Raw genomic sequence first — 17,505 nt, 5'->3', positions numbered from 1 at the left:
GAGAACAGCCTGGCCAACATGGTAAAACACCATCTTTACAGAAAGCACAAAAAATTAGCCAGGCATGGTGGTGCACGTCTGTAATCCCAGCTACTCGGGAGGCTGAGGCAGGAGAATCGCTTGAACCGGAGAGGTGGAGGTTGCAGTGATTATCCAGGTGGGCTCAAGATCATGCCACTGCACTCCAGCCTGGACAACAGAGACTCCATCTCGAAAAAAAAAAAAAAAGAAAAAGAAAAGAAAGGGCTGGGCGCAGTGGCTCATGCCTATAATCTCAGCACTTTGGGAGGCCAAGGCAGGTGTATCACCTGAGGTCGGGAGTTCAAGACCCACCTGACCAATGTGGAGAAACTCCATCTCTACTAAAAATACAAAATTAGCCAGGCATGGTAGTGCATGCCTGTAATCCCAGCTACTCGGGAAGCTGAGGCAGGAGAATCGCTTGAACCCAGGAGGTTGTGGTGCGCCAAGATCGCGCCATTGCCCTCCAGCCTGGTCAACAAGAGAGAAACTCCGTCTCAAGAAAAGAAAAAAAACAAAAAACTAGTTGCGTCAGCCTGTTTTCTTAGCCTCTCAGCTTCCTTGGACTTTGGGGTAGATTTGCACAGACCTGCCCACACAAAACACTTGCTTATGGTTCCTTCCTCCACCTTCAAATCCCGCTGCCACACTTCTCCAACTCTCTCTCCCTCTCTCCTTCCATCCTCACGTCCCTTCTCTATTGCTGACCCTCCTGCCTCCCCCTTTTTTATTTTTCACTATCTAAGGACATAACTTTATTGGAAACAAGGAGTAGGGTGCAGAAGATGGTTAGGAGTCCCTTGCCTCCCTTTTGTAGCGATCACTGTGATTACATTGAGCCCACCTGGATAATCTAAACTAATCCCCCATCCCAAGGTTCTTCACATCCACAAAAATCTCTTTTGCCACATAAAGTGACGTATTCACAAGTTCCGTGGATTGGGGTGTGGACATCTTTGGGGTGAGGGTCATTATTTGGCCGATCTCCGTAACCGTCCTTTCCTTCCCAGACCTGTTACACCACTGTCCTTTTGGCCTCGCAGAGCACAGCAACTAAAGAAGACTTTGGTCTCGGAGCTCCCCAGAGAAGAACAAGCGACAGGCTCTATGTCCAAGTTTGCTCACCTTCAGGGGCCACATGCCAAGTTTCTCCTAAGAATTCAAGAACTCTCACTACATTCTCTCTCTCTCTCTTTTTTTTTTTTTTTTTCAAGATGGAGTCTCACTCTGCAGCCTCGGCTGGAGTGCAGTGGTGTGATCTCGGCTCACTGCAACCTCTGCCTCCCAGGTTCAAGTGATTCTCCTGCCTCAGCCTCCCCAGTAGCTGGGATTACAGGCATTTGCCACCACACTTGGCTAATTTTTGTATTTTTTAATAGAGACAGGGTTTCACCATGTTGGCCAGACTGGTCTTGAACTCCTGACCTCAGGTGATCCGCCTGCCTCAGCCTCCCAAAGTGCTGGGATTATAGGCATGAGTCATTATGCCTGGCCTCTCACCACATTCTCTCTGGCAGCCATGCCAGGACCTGCTGGCAGGGTCTGTGGTGTAGCAAGCATCCGACCAGGATGGAGATGTGTATCTCTGCTTCCTGCAGTCCTCCCAGCTCTGGGGGATTTATCTGGGGTAATATCTCCTCTCTTGTCTGGGGAGGTGGGGGCAAAGGCTCCTGCTGCAGACCTCACCTTCCCAATAAGGCTGAGGATGCTGACAACACCCTGCCTTTAGAGAGAACAGCCCCACTCAACAGAGACCAGATGTGTTCATCGAAGGATGTGTAACAAATAGCCCAGGGGACACAGGATATGTCAAAGAATTGGCACTGGAGAGCATGTGAGAAGAAACCGTCACCTGGGACCAGAGCTGGCTGCAAAGGGCAGGTGTACTTGGCTGGAGTGCGGATGCGCAGAGCGTCTGGGAGCTGGGCTGGGCAGAATGGCCACAGCAGGGGTCTGTGTGGGCACCAAGGTGATGAAACAGGAGGTCAGATCAACAAGGCCAGGACAGGTAAGGGTGAGTTGTTGAGTTTTGTTTTTTCCTAATGAAGCAGAAATGGAAAAAGAGGGGGAAAGCAATCGCGTGCACTCTATCCTGCAGGTCAGACAGGCAGCCCCGGGGAAGACCTGCCAGGTGCACGGCTTGCTTGTTTCTGACGTCACCTGTGGTCAGCGGCGCCACCAAGAGCCACCACCGGGGGCAGACGTAGGGCCACGGAGTAGACGCCTCCATTGCCTGTCCAGGACGCCTTCACCTCTGCTTCCTTTGAGAAAAGTCCCTCTCCCACTCCCAAGTGGTACTGACGGGGATCACACACACACAAGAAACCTGGAGGCTCCTCTCCAGGGGCACCTGGCTTCTGCCCCAATCAGGTGAGCCCAATGCCTGCCTGAAGCCACTTGGGTTGTTTACTCCAGTTAAGCTAATTATACAATTATATCCTTTCATTCTTACGTAAACTCATGAAATATGGTAAAACAAAACAGAATTGTAGCTCCTGCATCAAAACAAAAATTTAAGTTGAATATTTCCGAGTTAATAAAGCTAACGGTATGTATTGTTGAATGTGAGAGAATGCAAAGACATTGTGAAGGAGGTACGGTCATAAAAATCTCGCTCTGTCACCCAAGCTGGAATGCAGTGGCACGGTCTTTATTTTATTTTATTTTTTGAGACAGAGTTTCTCTCTTGTTGCCCAGGCTGGAGTGCAATGGTGCAATCTCGGCTCACCGCAACCTTCACCTGCCCGGTTCAAGCAATTCTCCTGCCTCAGCCTCCAAAGTAGCTGGGATTACAGGATGCACCACAATGCCTGGCTAATTTTTTGTAATTTTAGTAGAGGTGGGGTTTCTCCATGTTGGTCAGGCTGGTCTCAAACTCCCAACCTCAGGTGATCTGCCCGCCTTGGCCTCCCAAAGTGCTGGAATTACAGGCGCGAGCCACCATGCCCGGCCTCAGTGGTGTGATCTTGGCTCACTGCAACCTCCGCCTCCTGGGTTCAAGCGATTCTCCTGCCTCAGCCTCCCAAGTAGCTGAGATTACAGGTGTGGGCCACCACGACTGGCTAATTTTGTATTTTTAGTAGAGATGGGGTTTCACCAGGTTGGTCAGGCTGGTTTCGAACTCCCGACCTCAAGTGATCCATCTGCCTCAGCCTCCCAAAGTGCGCCTGGCCTTTTTTTTTTAATGGTTATTTGTTGGTGATATGTTAAACAAGGGGTGGATTATTCATGCCTCCCATTTTTGGACCATGTAGGGTAACTTCCTGACGTTGCCATGGCATTTGTAAACTGTCATGGCGCTGGTGGGCGTGTAGCAGTGAGGGCAACCAGAGGTCACTCTCATAGCCAAATTGGTTTTGGAGGATTTTGGCCGTCTTCTTTACTGCAGCCTGTTTGATCAGCAAGGTCTTTATGACCTGTATGACCTAGGAATGCAGCCAAGTAGCTCTCAGCCTGATTTTACCCAGCCCCTATTCAAGATGGCGTTGCTCTGGTTCAAACGCCTCTGACACAAGGTCCAGCAATGCTTCCTTAGTTGTGGGATTAGACTCAGAGCGAGATTCCTGTTCGTTGCTTCCTCTGCCCACAGACACTGAACTGTCGGGAATCTACCAGGTCTTCTGGAGCAATAGGCTTTTCGGAGGGTGTCCCAATAGGCCAGCACGGCCTGCATCTTCACATAGCCCCTCTGCTCTTGAGCTTTCTCCTTCCTGCCACCTGGGGTGGTGGAAAGGGCATTGGGTTTGGAGCAGAAATGACTTAGGTGTGAACCCAGCTCTGCCACTTCCTGGCCGGCTGTGCTTGGGAAAGTAACCAAGCATCTCCGGAGCGCCCCACTTCTCATCTGCAAGACAGAGGTGGTCTTTGCACTTAATTCAGAGGGTTGCATGAGGAGTAGAGAGATAAATGCTTTCACAGCTCCAGGCACCCAGCGGGCTTTCAAGAAATGGGATGTTCCTTCTGATTGCCTCGCTCCAGGGCCCTCCCCTCTGGCCCAGGCTCTAGTCCCCATTAACCACATCGCACGGGCTGCGACCCCTTTAAGTCCGGCTTGGATGACCCAGATCCAAAGTCATCGACTCTCTAGCTGCTATCTCTATGGTAAGTTATCACTTCCGGTCGGAAGTTGCTGGCGGAGCTACTTCCGCCCAGGGGAGTGGGAAGTAACTGGAGATACGTGCTTTGTCCTGTTGGAGAGGAAACGTGCTCTCGCCTCCTGGTGGTGGCCGACTGGCGGTCCGCAGGATGACTCAGGGCAGCCCTGACCACAGTTCCGCCGCCACCGGCCCTAGTCTGCGGAGTTGGGCTCGCCCCGGGACGATAACAGAGCTCTTCCGGGGGCTGGAGGCACTGACCAGGCGACCAGAGACCCAGAGACAAGAGCCCCTCCACGGCGCCCGGGATTTCAGGGACGGCTCCTCCCATCGCAACTAGGGCTTGGACAGGAGGCGACAAAAGAGAACTTGGTCCGCACACAGCCACCGAAATTGGAGTGAGGAGCTGCAGGGAGGCCCCGTAGCCAGCAGAAAAGCATTGGGGTCTCTGGCTGGGTTAGCCCAGGTTTCTAGGAGTGTGGTAAGCGTCGAATGACTTTTGTCCTTTTAAAGCACATTATGTTACTTTTTCCCCAAGGTTTCAACAGAAAATGAGAAATATCCCCCGACGATTGGCTGAAAACATGCAGCAACCACTATTTTCTTCCTGCCCCTCGTTGATGAGAGCGTTCGAAGTGACCTGAGCAGGGCATCCAGGTATGTCAAGCATGGAGACAAAGTGTTCAGGGCAGACGGTCTGGGGAAAGGCTCCTGTGTTGTTGAGCCTGCCAAGTTGTGGGTGCAGCATTGTACCAGGCAGCCCAACCCTGACCTACAGTAAATTCCCGGGAGAAGTCTTTTCTGGGTTTTGAATTTGCAGTAACAGGTGTGAGCATTCTAGCAGCAGTTTGATGATCATGTATGATACTGCAAACAGGACCTACGTTTAAAGAAAATGGTTGTAGTTAGTATCACAGAGCACTTGCTTTGCAAAACTTCATAAACAATGTTACCGTCATGTCTTTCATTCAATAAACATTTGTTGATACATTGGCCTGACATCATGTTAAATGTTACGGATACAGAGATGAAGAAAACAGTCATGGCGCTTGTTCTCTGGGAATTACAGCCCAGTTAGGGAGACAAGGTTAAATGATCACACTTAAAGGGCATAATTCAGCCAGGTGCAGCGGCTCATGCCTGTAATCCCAGCACTTTGGGAGGTCAAGGTGGGTGGATCATCTGATGTCAGGAGGTCGAGACCAGCCTGGCCAACATGATGAAACCCCGTTTCTACTAAAAATACAAAAAATTAGCTGGGCGTGGTGGTGCGTGCCTGTAATCCCAGCTACTCAGGAGGCTGAGGCAGGAGAATCGCTTGAACCCAGGAGGTGGAGAGGCTGCAGAGAGCCGAGATCACACCACTGCACTCCAGCCTGGGCAACAAGAGCAAAACACCGAGGAAAAAAAACAAAGGGCATAATTTCAGGCTGGGCACTGTGGTTAATGCCTGTAATCCCAACACTTTGGGAGGCCGAGGCAGGCGGATCATCTGAGGTCAAGAGTTCAAGACCAGCCTGGCCAACATGAAATTAGCTGGGTGCAGTGGCATATGCCTGTAATCCCAAGAGGCTGAGGCAGGAGAATCGCTTGAACCCGGGAGTTGGAGGTTCCAGTGAGCCGAGATCGCGCCACTATACTGCAGCGTGGGTGACAGAGCGAGACTCCATCTCAAAAAAAAAAAAAAGAGAGAGGGCATAATTCAAGCCAAAGTGAGTGCTCTGAAGGAAGGCAACATAAGAACATATATCCCAAGGATCCGGCGGGTGTGGTGGCTCACACCTGTAATCTGAGCACTTTAGGATGCCAAGGTGGGAGGATCACTTGAGCTCAGGAGTTCGAGACCAGCCTGGGCAACATAGTAAAACCTCGTTTCTGTTTTTTAATTATTAAAAAAAAAAAAAAAGTTCCGATGGAGACTAGAAGGCTTTTCTGAGGATGCAATCCTTGAGCTAGAATCTGAAGGATGGGTAGAAGTTTGCTGGGCCCAGTGCCCCAGCAGGTGCAGCTGGTGAAGGAACTGAAAGAAGGCCTTTATAGCCCAGAAAGCAAAGTGGAGAATGGTGGGAAATGAAGCTAAAAGGGTGGGGAGCTGGGCGCGGCGGCTCACACCTGTAATCACAGCACTTTGGGAGGCTGAGGCTGGAAGATTGCTTGAGCCAAGGAGTTCAAGATCAGCCTGGGTAACACGAGACTTTGTCTCTATGCAAAATCAAAAAAGTAAGCTGGGTGTGGTGACACATGCCTGTGATCCCAGCTACTTAGGATGCTGAGGTGGGGGGCTCGAAGCTGCAGTGAGTCATGATGGTGCCACTGCACTCCATCCTGGGTGACAGAGTGAGACCCTGTCTCAAAAAAAAAAAAAAAAAACAAGATGGGGAAGCCCAGGCCATACAGGGCCTTGTGGCTTAGGTGAGGATGTTGGTCTTTGTCCTAAGAATAATGGGATACCATTATGGGATTTTTGGGGTTTTTTTTTTTTTTTTTGAGATGGAGTCTTGCTCTGTCTCCCAGGTTGGAGTGCAGTGGTGTGATCTTGGCCCACTGCAACCTCCGCCTCCCGGATTCAAGCGATTCTCCTGCCTCAGCCTCCCAAATAGCTGGGATTACAGGCACATGCCACCATGCCTGGCTAATTTTTGTGTTTTTAGTAGAGACGGGGTTTCGCCATTTTGGCCAGACTGGTCTTGAACTCCTGACTTCAGGTGATCCGCCCACCTTAGCCTCCCAAAGTACTGGGATTACAGGCCTGAGCCACTGCACCTTGCCTGTTTATGGAATGTAATATTGATTTCCTCGGCTGTAGTTTAGCCTGCTCCTTTGTGAAGCAGCGTCTTCCTTCTGTCTTTGCCTGTTTTTTGTTAGCACACAGATTGAGAAGTGACATCATCAGTGCAGTTCAGTACCTACAGGGGTCACAACATTGAGTCATACGCCTTGGAGGGAGTATAAAGAAAAGTATGGTCCCTGGTGTTAGGGGCTTAGAATCTAGCAATGTCAGTAAGCACTATGGAACAACAGGAAAGGGCATTTTCTGTTGGACCCTTTAGGGGATGGGACCCTCTCAGGGAAGTAAAGGCTGTTTTCAGCTGCTGAAATGTGACAAAAGGCGGGAAGCATGGAAGGATGTGGGGAGCTCCGTAGTGAGAGCTGTACTGAGTAATATGTGGCTGGAGGGAAGGGAAGAAAAGTAAAGTTGGAATATGTAGGTTGATACCAGGTTGTAGGGGCCTTGAATGTCAAAGTTCAAGTGGCTTTTTTAACAAGCAGGTTTCTAAGGGCGACGTGGTGGTCTACAGATGACAGCCGGGAGAAAGATGGGTTAGAGCTGGGTGTGGTGGCTCACGCCTGTAATCCCAGCACTTTGGGAGGCCGAGGCGGGCGGGTCACCTGAGGTCAGGAGTTCAAGACCAGCCTGACCAACATGGAGAAACCCCGTCTCTACTAAAAATACAAAATTAGCCGGGCGTGGTGGCACATGCCTGTAATCCCAGCTACTCAGGAGGCTGAGGCAGGAGAATCGCATGGACCTGGGAGGTGGAGGTTGCAGTGAGCCGAGATCACGCCATTGCACACTCCAGCCTGGGCAAAAAAGAGTGAAGCTCCGTCTCAAAAAAAAAAAAGAAAGAAAGAAAGAAAAGAGAAAGATGGGTTAGGAAGTCCCTGTGATGTCTTTGAGTAGGAGGTGACCAGCCCTTGGCTCAGTGATACCTGTAGACTTGGAAGAATGAGGGGTGGATGGGGGCCCAGTCCCCGCAGGGCAGATCCCAGGGTACCTCCATGTCATGTTCCAGGTGGAAGGTGGATTTTAGATTTTAGAGAGTATCTCGTGGAGCTCACAGTTTTAAATATTCGGACTTGGTAAAGTAGAATAAGAACTGATGGATATACTTTTCTTTGCAGGTCAGTTTCTGGAAGACTTGTGTGTGTGGTGAATGAATATCTGGTTTTGTCTCTGCTGGGCCTGTGTGCCTGGAAAGGAATTGTTTTGGCCTAGGATCATCCAGGTTTGTTTGGTTTAGTTCTTGACCACATATTTTTTGAATGATGACTGCTTAAGACCCTGTTGTGTATGGCTATACATAGAGTCAGACGCCAAGGTGACCACATACTCTGTGGTTCCCGTGCCCACCAGCCATGTGTCTGAGTGTGTAGCCTCTAATCATCTAAAGGAACTTTGGCTGCAGAGGGGAGGCCTGGTCCCATGGGAAGTTTTGGGAGCACAGCAGCAGGTGGGTTCAAACAACCCAGCAAGTGCCTCCTTAGCACTTAGAAGAGGAGGCCACCACGTTGTCCACATGGGGTTTCTGATCCCAGCTCCCCGCCAGCCTGCAGGACCTCGGGCAGGTCCTTCCCTGTTTGTACCTCCATTACTTCTTCAATAAGATGGGGACAGTGAAGATGACCATGCCTCCCACCAGATTGGTGCTTTTTTTTTTTTTTTTAAGGGACAGAGTCTCACTATGTTGCCTATAGGCTGGTCTCAAGCTCTTGGCCTCCGTTTTCCTGCCTCAGCCTTCAAATATGCTGGGGTGACAGGCATGAGCCACTGCACTGGCCCAGATTGGTACATTTGAGGGTTAAATGAGCAAATCCTATAAAGCACTCGGGAGAGGGCTGTGGGGTTTGGGCTGGGGCCTGAGAGCACTTTAGACGTGGTAGCTATGTTGTTGTCACTTTTCTCCTCTGACTTTCAAAGCATTTTTTGTTTGTTTGTTTGTTTTTGTTTTTGAGACAGAGTTTCTCTCTTGTGGCCCAGGCTGGAGTGCAGTGGTGTGACCTCGGCTCACTGCATCCTCCGCCTCCCAGGTTCAAGTGATGGGATTACAGGCGCCTGCCACAACGCCCGGCTGATTGTTTGTATTTTTAGTAGAGACGAGGTTTCACCATGTTGGCCAGGCTGGTCTCGAACTCCTGACCTCAGGTGATCCACCCGCCTTGGCTTCCCAAAGTGCTGGGATTACAGGTATGAGCTACCGCGCCCTGCACAAAGCATTTTCAGCTGTGAAATTCCCAGGGGTGCTGCAGTAGAGGAAGGTTTGGGGTCTTGACGGGTGCTATTTGCCACAGAAAGATGCCTTCCTGCTCCCAGGGCAGGAGAGCCGAGGTAAGACTTCACTGTAGGCTGTCATTTTTTTTGTTTGTTTTTTGTTTTTGAGATGGAGTCTCACTCTGTCGCCAGGCTGGAGTGCAATGGCATGATCTTGGCTCACTGCAGAAGCTCCACCTCCCAGGTTCAAGCGATTCTCCTGCCTCAGCCTCCTAAGTAACTGGGATTACAGGCACATGCCCCCACAACCAGCTAATTTTTTATTTTTAGTAGAGACGGGGTTGCACATGTTGGCCAGGCTGGTCTTGAACTCCTGACCTCAGGTGATCCGCCCGCCTCGGCCTCCCAAAGTGCTGGGATTACAGGCATGAGCCACTGCGCCCAGCCAGGCTGTTGTATTTTACCTCCTTGTTTGCACGATTTGGGCCACTCACAAGAGCGTATATCCCGCGATAAACAGTTACCTACATTCTCCTCTGCATGCTTGTCTTTAGAGGAAGGAAATGTATTAATTTCCCAAAGTAATATATTGTGTTAAGATGTGATATATACTGGGGGAAAAAAGTATATATTGACATTTCTGGAATAAACCACTTTGATGCCCAGTTACTGACTCGTTCTTCTGTGTGGTGTCTTTCCTGTATGCAGAAGGCCGGCTTCCCCACAGGGGCTGGGGGTGCCTTGTCTGTCCTTGGAATATGAGTCTCTGCAAGCAGCTGCTGCCCATGCACACAGCTCCTCGTGGAGTCGGTTCAGTCTTGGTTTGGGAGTTTGATTGGAAGGATTAGATCCGGCCGGGCGCGGTGGCTCACGCTTGTAATCCCAGCACTTTGGGAGGCCGAGGCGGGCGGATCACGAGGTCAAGAGATCGAGACCACGGTGAAACCCCGTCTCTACTAAAAATACAAAAAATTAGCCGGGCGCGGTGGCGGGTGTCTGTAGTCCCAGCTACTCGGAGAGGCTGAGGCAGGAGAATAGCGTGAACCTGGGAGGCGGAGCTTGCAGTGAGCCGAGATTGCGCCACTGCACTCCAGCCTGGGCGACAGAGCGAGACTCCGTCTCAAAAAAAAAAAAAGGATTAGATCCTAGGCTCCCCTGAGCAGTAACATCTCATTCATAGTGTGGAAAATGGACAGAGCTGTTGATACTTAGGACAGCTTTCCTCATTATCACCCCGAGGAGGGTGCCTGAGTCCCCAAGAGGTCATCGTTGGTCTGCGACCTCTTAAGGCAGAAGAGTCTGCCAGTAACAGGGAAATCAGGACAGGATGGGAATGAGTGTCCCAAGGCAGTGACAGAAGCTGAGGCTGAACCTTCCCAGGAATCCTCTACCTTCAGGGTGCCACCTTGTCTCTGCATGAAGTGTCTGCAGCCACACTGCCTGAAAGTGGCTCCTTAACGAACCTGCTCGCCTTTTCTCTGTCATTAGACCCCAAGACAATAAAGAGCCTTCATTGGCTGGGCATGGTGGCTTGCGCCTGTAATCCTAGCACTTTAGGAGGCCGAGGCGGGCGGTCAGGAGTTCAAAACCAGCCTGACCGACATGGTGAAACCCCATCTCTACTAAAAATACAAAATTCAATCGGGTGTCGTGGTAGGCACCTGTAATCCCAGCTGCTCGGGAGGCTGAGGCATGAGAATCAGTTGAACTCAGGAGACGGAGGTTTCGGTGAGCCAAGGTCGTACCAATGCATTCCAGCCTAGAAGACAGAGCAAGACTTTGTCTCAAAAAAAAAAAAAAAATTAACTAATTAATTAAATAAATAAACAGCCTTCACTAATTCTCCTACACAGTAATGGGCGCGAGTGACTGGCATGCTGGACATCTTTCTAGGTGATGGAAGGGAGGCCTAGACTCCATGGGTGGAGGCCTAGGAAGGTTTTGTGTGGCTGTCGGGAACATTCCCTGGCCCTGGCTGTCTCCTGCTGTCATTCAGTTCCAGCTCCTTGCAGTCAACCTTTTTTTTTTTTTTTTTAATAGAGATGCGGTCTCAATGTCTTGCCCAGACTGGTCTTGAACTCCTGGGCTCAGGTGATCCTCCCACCTCAGCCTCCCAAAGTGTTGGAATTACAGGCATGAGCCACCACGCCTGGCTTTCAATATTAGCAATGGATAATTAAACATGTGGTTAAGAAGTTGTATTTAAGGTTAAAAATCACTATGAGGCTGGGTGTGGTGGCTCACACCTGTAATCCCAGCACTTTGGGCCAAGGCAGGCGGGTCACCTGAGGTCAAGGGTTCGAGACCAGCCTAGCCAACATGATGAAACCCTATCTCTACTAAAAATACAAAAATTAGCCGAGCGTGATGTTGTGTGCCTATAATCCCAGCTACTCGGGAGGCTGAGGCGGGAGAACCGCTTGAACCTGGGAGGCAGAGGTTGCAGTGAGCCGCCATCTCAAAAAAAAAAAAAAAAAAAAAAAGGCACTGTGGGACACAAGCCCTGTATCAGAAAAGGTATAGAAATTAACAGTTACAGCAAGTCAAGATTTTGAATTTCTCTCTTCGTCCACTAGAGGATGTAATCCTACACCAGACTGTGTTCTCTGTTGTAACTTGGTACAGAGTTTGGGTTTTGGGGTTTTTTTGTTTTGATTTGTGTAATTTAGCCAAGACTTTCTGTCACCAAAAAATTATGCAGAAGATTCATCTGTGGGGCTGGGCTCTTAGTTACAAATCTGTCCAGGTGTCCCAGTAGAATCAGTCCGGGTGTCCTGGTTCGTGATAAGTGCTTTCCTTGGAAGCGTTTGTCATATCATGAACCAAGCACAGGCACTGCACGGGGAGATAAGACCGTGTTCTAATACATTTCTCCATTCTGATGTACTCCCAGTGCCAGCTGGTGAGAACATCGGGAAAGATTTTCTTGGTAAGGAATCCAGTGTTAACGTGTGCTAGTATTTGAAGTCCCAGACAGCGTGCATTAAGGGTTTAGAAGTGTCTCTGGCATGAACATTGCTTATACTTGAAATTGACAGGTGCCTATCAAGACCAAACAAAGCCAGCACAGTTGATTGTTAGCTGGTGGGAAAGTGAACTTGCTGGGCAGGGGCGGGGGAGTGGGGAGAATGACCATTCTGAAAGTGTAATCTTCAATAGAGTACTGTATGTTCTCTGGCTTATTAGTCCAGTGAACAGCTTTCTGATGGTTTTAGTTGAACAAGTACTGCTGGATATGTTAAAATACAGCCAGAGGCAAAACATACTCCCTCCTCGCAAAGAACTTATATCCCAGGATAGGGGAGACTGGAAACAGGTCATTAGAATATGCAGAATAAGAGATGAGTGCTATGGAGAGAAAGACAGCAACCCCACTATGGAGGAGTGGGGGATGGGGTTTGCAATTTTAGATGGGTGGCCTTGAACCAAATCCTTCAGTGAGAGTAAGTCACATGATGGCCAGGAAGAGCACCCCAGCAGAGGAGGCAGCCAGTGCCCTGGCACACAAGCAAAAGGGGTTGATGAGAGTGCTGGGGGCTGAAGCCAGATCTCATGGGGCATCACATGGAGGAAAGTGTGGGACTTCTGCCTTTTCTCTGAATAGTGTCCGTAGCTTACATATTCTACTCTTGTCTTTTAGGAACCATTTTTCCCCCTAATAGTAGTTTACGTTAGAAGTATTTCCTGTTCTAGGCCCGGCGCAGTGGCTCATGCCTGTAATCTCAGCACTTTGGGAGGCCAAGGCAGGTGGATCACCTGAGGTCAGGAGTTCGAGACCAGCCTGGCCAACATGGCAAAACCCCGTCTCTACTAAAAATACAAAAATTAGTCAGGCATGGTGGTGCATACCTGTAATCCCAGCTACTTGGGAGGCTGAGGTACGAGAAATGCCTGAACCCAGTAAGCCATCGTCGTACCACTGGACTTCAGCCTCGGCGACAGTGAGACTGTCTCGAAAAAAAAAAAAAAAAAGTATTTCCTGTTCCCACACATTGGCCCATTGAGAGGACCCCAGGTCTATGCATGGTGACACCGTCTTTTTGGCTCATGTTGAGCCACATGTCCTGCGATATTTGGAAGTGTTCCGGGATAGACTTTGTTCACGTAAAGATCGCGTGCCCTTCACTGCAGTGATGAAGCTGGAGACTGTCTTTGTGACAAGGACCTCAGCCCTGGATTTGTCCTCTCCTAGTGCCCACCTCATTCACGGAGCTCACCCCGTGGTTTTGGAATTGTTTCCTTGCCTGTGCCTTAGCTTCCCTGAACACTACTTCTACACTAGCTCCTTGAGAGTGGGAGCCCTGGACTTACTTGCCTTTTCAACAGGGTAGATATGTGTGTTTCATTTTTATCAGTATTTAAATTGCTAGCAACAAGACCACAAAAACTATATTCTCATAGAAGCCTGTTTGGGTTTGATGTGGTTATATGTGATTAATGTATTTGAAATAGTTATTTGTTGTGATTTTTTTTCAGATCGATTAGCTACAGCCAAAACCAAGTTCTTTTTATTGCAATGGTAATGAAAGGAGCTCCATGTAAGTCATTGGAAGGTCACATGTTCACAGACTGTCAGCTGTGGAGGTAAGTTATGTAAAAGTGGTTATGCAATGCCATGTTAGAACTGCAGCCTGAGCAGCAAAACATTTAGATTATTTTGTTGAATTAAAATAATACTTCCACTTTCTTTGAATGACAAATCCCTTTTAACAAAACCAAGACTTGGGTTTTAATGTTGACTCCCACGCGAGGCTCTGTAAGCCACATTTTACCTTCTGTGCATGGCTGGCCCCATTGAGTAGATTTCTGAAAGTCAAATTTCTGACATGAGCCTATTTGAAAACTTTGCTCAGTTGTCATCTTCTATCAGGATGTTATGGATGAAGCCCCCATAAATCCTAAGGCACATCTTGAAGCCCCTAAAATCCAAAGGCATGGCCAGGCTCATATCTGTAATCCCAGCACTTTGGGGGGCCAAGGCGGGTGGATCACTTTGAGGTCAGGAGTTCGAGGCAAGCCTGGCCAACATGGTGAAACCTCGTCTCTACTAAAAATACAAAAATTAGCCGGGTGTGATGCACGCCTGTAATCCCAGCTACTTGGAGGCTGGGGCGGGAGAATCACTTGAACCTGGGAGGTGGAGGTTGCAGTGAGCGGAGATCACCCCACTGCACTCCAGCCTGGGTGACAGAGTGAGACTCTCTGAAACAAAAACAAAAAAATCCTAAGGTACAGTAGTCTCCTTCACTAATGTACTGTCTTTGTTCCAAGATACTCCACCCCTTTGAAAGTTAACGGGGAAGATCAAAAGGAGGCATTAAGAGATCAAAATGAAATAAAGGCTTCACGCGTTTCTTTTTTTTTTTTTTTTTTTAACATGCCCCAACATTACAACAAAAACATTTCTTTTTGTTTAAAAAAACTTTTTTTTCCCAAAGTAATACATGCATTAGTTGAAAAAATTCATAGAACTAAAAGGCTTCTAACACTAGGCTAAGCTTCCCTGCTCCGGCACTCCCAGCGGGAGCCATTTTCCATTCCGTCAGCTTCGCTGGTTTTGTTTCCGAGGAGTGGGCGCGCTGCGCTGCTTCTCTTTGACTCCTCTGGGTCCTCGCCTGTTGACTTGCTTCCTGGTAGATGGGGACTGACTTCTGCCTGATCACCCTCTGCTTCCCCTTCCGCACCCTCCGAGTACTGTGGTCCTCTGTACGTGCGGTGTTCATGTTAGTACGCATGCGCAAAAGGTGCCCACCACCTTGCACGGCAGTGTGTGCACTCTGTACTGTTGTTGTCCCTGTTAATTTCCCCTTCCTTGGCTGGCTGTTTCTTTTTCTTTTTTTTTTTTTTTGAGACAGAATCTGGCTCTGTTGCCCAGGCTGCATTGCAGTGCTTTGATCTCGGCTCACTGAAACCTCTGCCTCCTGGGTTCAAGCAAATCTCCTGCCTCAGCCTCCAGAGTAGCTGGGACTACAGGCGCCCACCACCACACCCGGCTAATTTTTGTATTTTTAGTAGAGACAGGGTTTCACCATGTTGGTCAGGCTGGCCTCAAACTCCTGACCTCAAGCGATCCACCCACCTCGGCCTCCCAAAGTGCTGGGATTACAAGCATAAGCCACCATGTCTGGCCTTTTTTGTTTATTTTGAAGACAGAGTCTTACTTTGTGGCTCAGGCTGGAGTACAGTGGCGTGATCATGACTTACTGTGACCTCGAACTCCTGGGCTCGAGGGATCCTCCCTACTCAGCCTCCCAAGTAGCTGGGACTATACAGGTGCATGCCACCATGCCTGGCTCATTGTTTTATTATTTTTTAGTAGAAGCGAGGTCTCACTATATTGCCCAGACTGGACTCGAACTCCTGGCTTCAAGTGATCCTCCGCCTCAGCCTCCTAAAGTACTGAAATACAGGCATGAGCACTGCTTGGCCTGAAATGATTTTTTTTTTTTTTTTTTTTTTTGAGAGGGGGAGTCTTCCTCTGTAGCCCAGTCTGGAGTGCAGTGGCACGATCTCAGCTCACTGTAACCTCTGCCTCCCAGGTTCAAGCAATTCTCCCACCTCAGCCTCCCGAGTAGCTGGGATTACAGGCACATGTGACCATGCCTGGCTAATTTTTGTATTTTTAGTAGAAATGGGGTTTCACTGTGTTGGCCAAGCTGGTCTAAAACTCCTGACCTCAGGTGATCCACCTGCCTCGGCCTCCCAAAGTCCTGGGATTACAGGCATGAGCCACCATGCCCAGCCAGATTTTTCTTTTTTGTTGTTGTTATTTTTTGTTTTTGTTTTTGTTTTGTTTTGTTTTTGTGACAGAACCTCACCCCAGGCTGGAGGGCAGTGGCGTCAGCTCACTGCAACCTCTGCCTCCTGGGCTCAAGTGATTCTCCTGCCTCAGCCTCCCAAGTAGCTGGGATTACAGGCATGCACCCCCATGCTCAGCTGATTTTGTGTACTTTTAGTAGAGACAATATTTTGCCATGTTGGCCAGGCTGGTCTTGAACTCCTGATCTCAAGTGATCCTCTTGCCTCAGCCTCCCAAAGTGCTGGGATTACAGGTGTGAGCCACTGCCTGGCCTGAAATGGGTTTTGACTGTTTCTGAGACCCTGCTCAGTCCCAGTTCCTCTGAGTTGCTCAGTGATATCTTCAATAAAAGCAGGGACTGGCCACATTGAATTCTACTTGGGCCCTGCTCACAGGTGCACCCCTTTTTGATCTATGAGGGCCTGCCCCAGACCCCCAAATTCCTATTCTTGGTCTGGCAAGTGATTTGCTGAACTGTTTGTCCCCACTGATCAATGGGGAAAAAAACGCTTGTTCATGAGACTTTGGTTCTTTCCTAACCTCCCCCCACTCCCCACCTTCCTGCAGGCCCCTGAACTTTAGCCCCACCTCAGTGGAGCCAGCACAGGGTCCCCGTCAGAGGCCCCAACAGGAATAGGGTCACCTCAGGCTCTATCTCTCCCTACCCACCTTCCACCCACTTCTCTGGTTCTCTTTTGGTTTTGTTGTTTTGTTTTGTTTTGTTTTGTTTTGTTTTGTTTTGTTTTTTGAGACGGAGTCTCACTCTTTTGCCCAGGCTGGAGTGCAGTGGCACAATCTCAGCTCACTGCAACCTCTGCCTCCTGGGTTCAAGCAATTCTCCTGCCTCAGCCTCCTAAGTAGCTGGGATTAACAGGCGTGTGCCACCACACCCAGCTAATTTTTGTATTTTTACTAGAGACGGGGTTTCACCATGTTGGCCAGGCTGGTCTCAAACTCCTGACCTCATGATCTGCCCACCTCTGCCTTCTAACATGCCGGAATTATAGGCATGAGCCACCACGCCCTGCCTCTCTTTTGGTTTAACCCTTTGCCATCCAGCCAGAGCTTCTCCATGGCGGTAGTTACTGTCCCCAGCCCTTGCAGTCATCCTTTCCAATAGCCTCTCTTCCTACGCCTGGATTTGTTTTTCATTTGACACTGGGCTGCTAGAGGCCCGGCTCCATGGGGTTACGAGGATACAGAGGCTCAACGCACAGCGGGAAAACTGTGGATCCAGGTGGCAACGGGCGGGGTCCCAGTGCCACCTGCTTATGACCTGCTCCGGAGCCCGTGCACTCGCTGACCCTGCCACCTGGCACGCTTTGCCCCTGTCCTGCCCACTCCCTCTTATGAGTCAGCTCACAGCTCAATACCACCAGGGAGGCCCTCCCTCTCCTCCCACCCTAAAGTAGGAACCCCATCTTCGCTTTGTCCCAAGATCATCAGAGCAGAGACCATATCCAAAGGAATCTTTTTTGTATTTACTTTTTTTTTTTTTTTTTAAGATGGAGTCTCTATCACCCAGGCTGGAGTGCAGTGATGCGATCTCAGCTCACTGCAACCTCTGCCTTCTGGGTTCAAGCAATTCCCCTGCGTCAGTC

The 17,505-nt window shown here is 49.5% G+C and overlaps 1 non-coding gene across 1 annotated transcript; it reads left to right on the top strand.

The window, feature by feature from the left end:
• Positions 1-4,807: 4,807 nt before the first annotated feature.
• Positions 4,808-4,994, top strand: LOC116484376 (small Cajal body-specific RNA 16). Its single transcript, XR_004252549.1, has one exon. It is a non-coding gene; the product is annotated as a small Cajal body-specific RNA 16 (non-coding RNA).
• The last annotated feature ends 12,511 nt before the right edge of the window (positions 4,995-17,505 follow it).

Source organism: Hylobates moloch, unplaced genomic scaffold, assembly GCF_009828535.3.
Source record: "Hylobates moloch isolate HMO894 unplaced genomic scaffold, HMol_V3 SCAFFOLD_15, whole genome shotgun sequence".
NCBI lineage: Eukaryota > Metazoa > Chordata > Mammalia > Primates > Hylobatidae > Hylobates > Hylobates moloch.
This window is presented reverse-complemented; position numbering and strand designations above follow the sequence as displayed.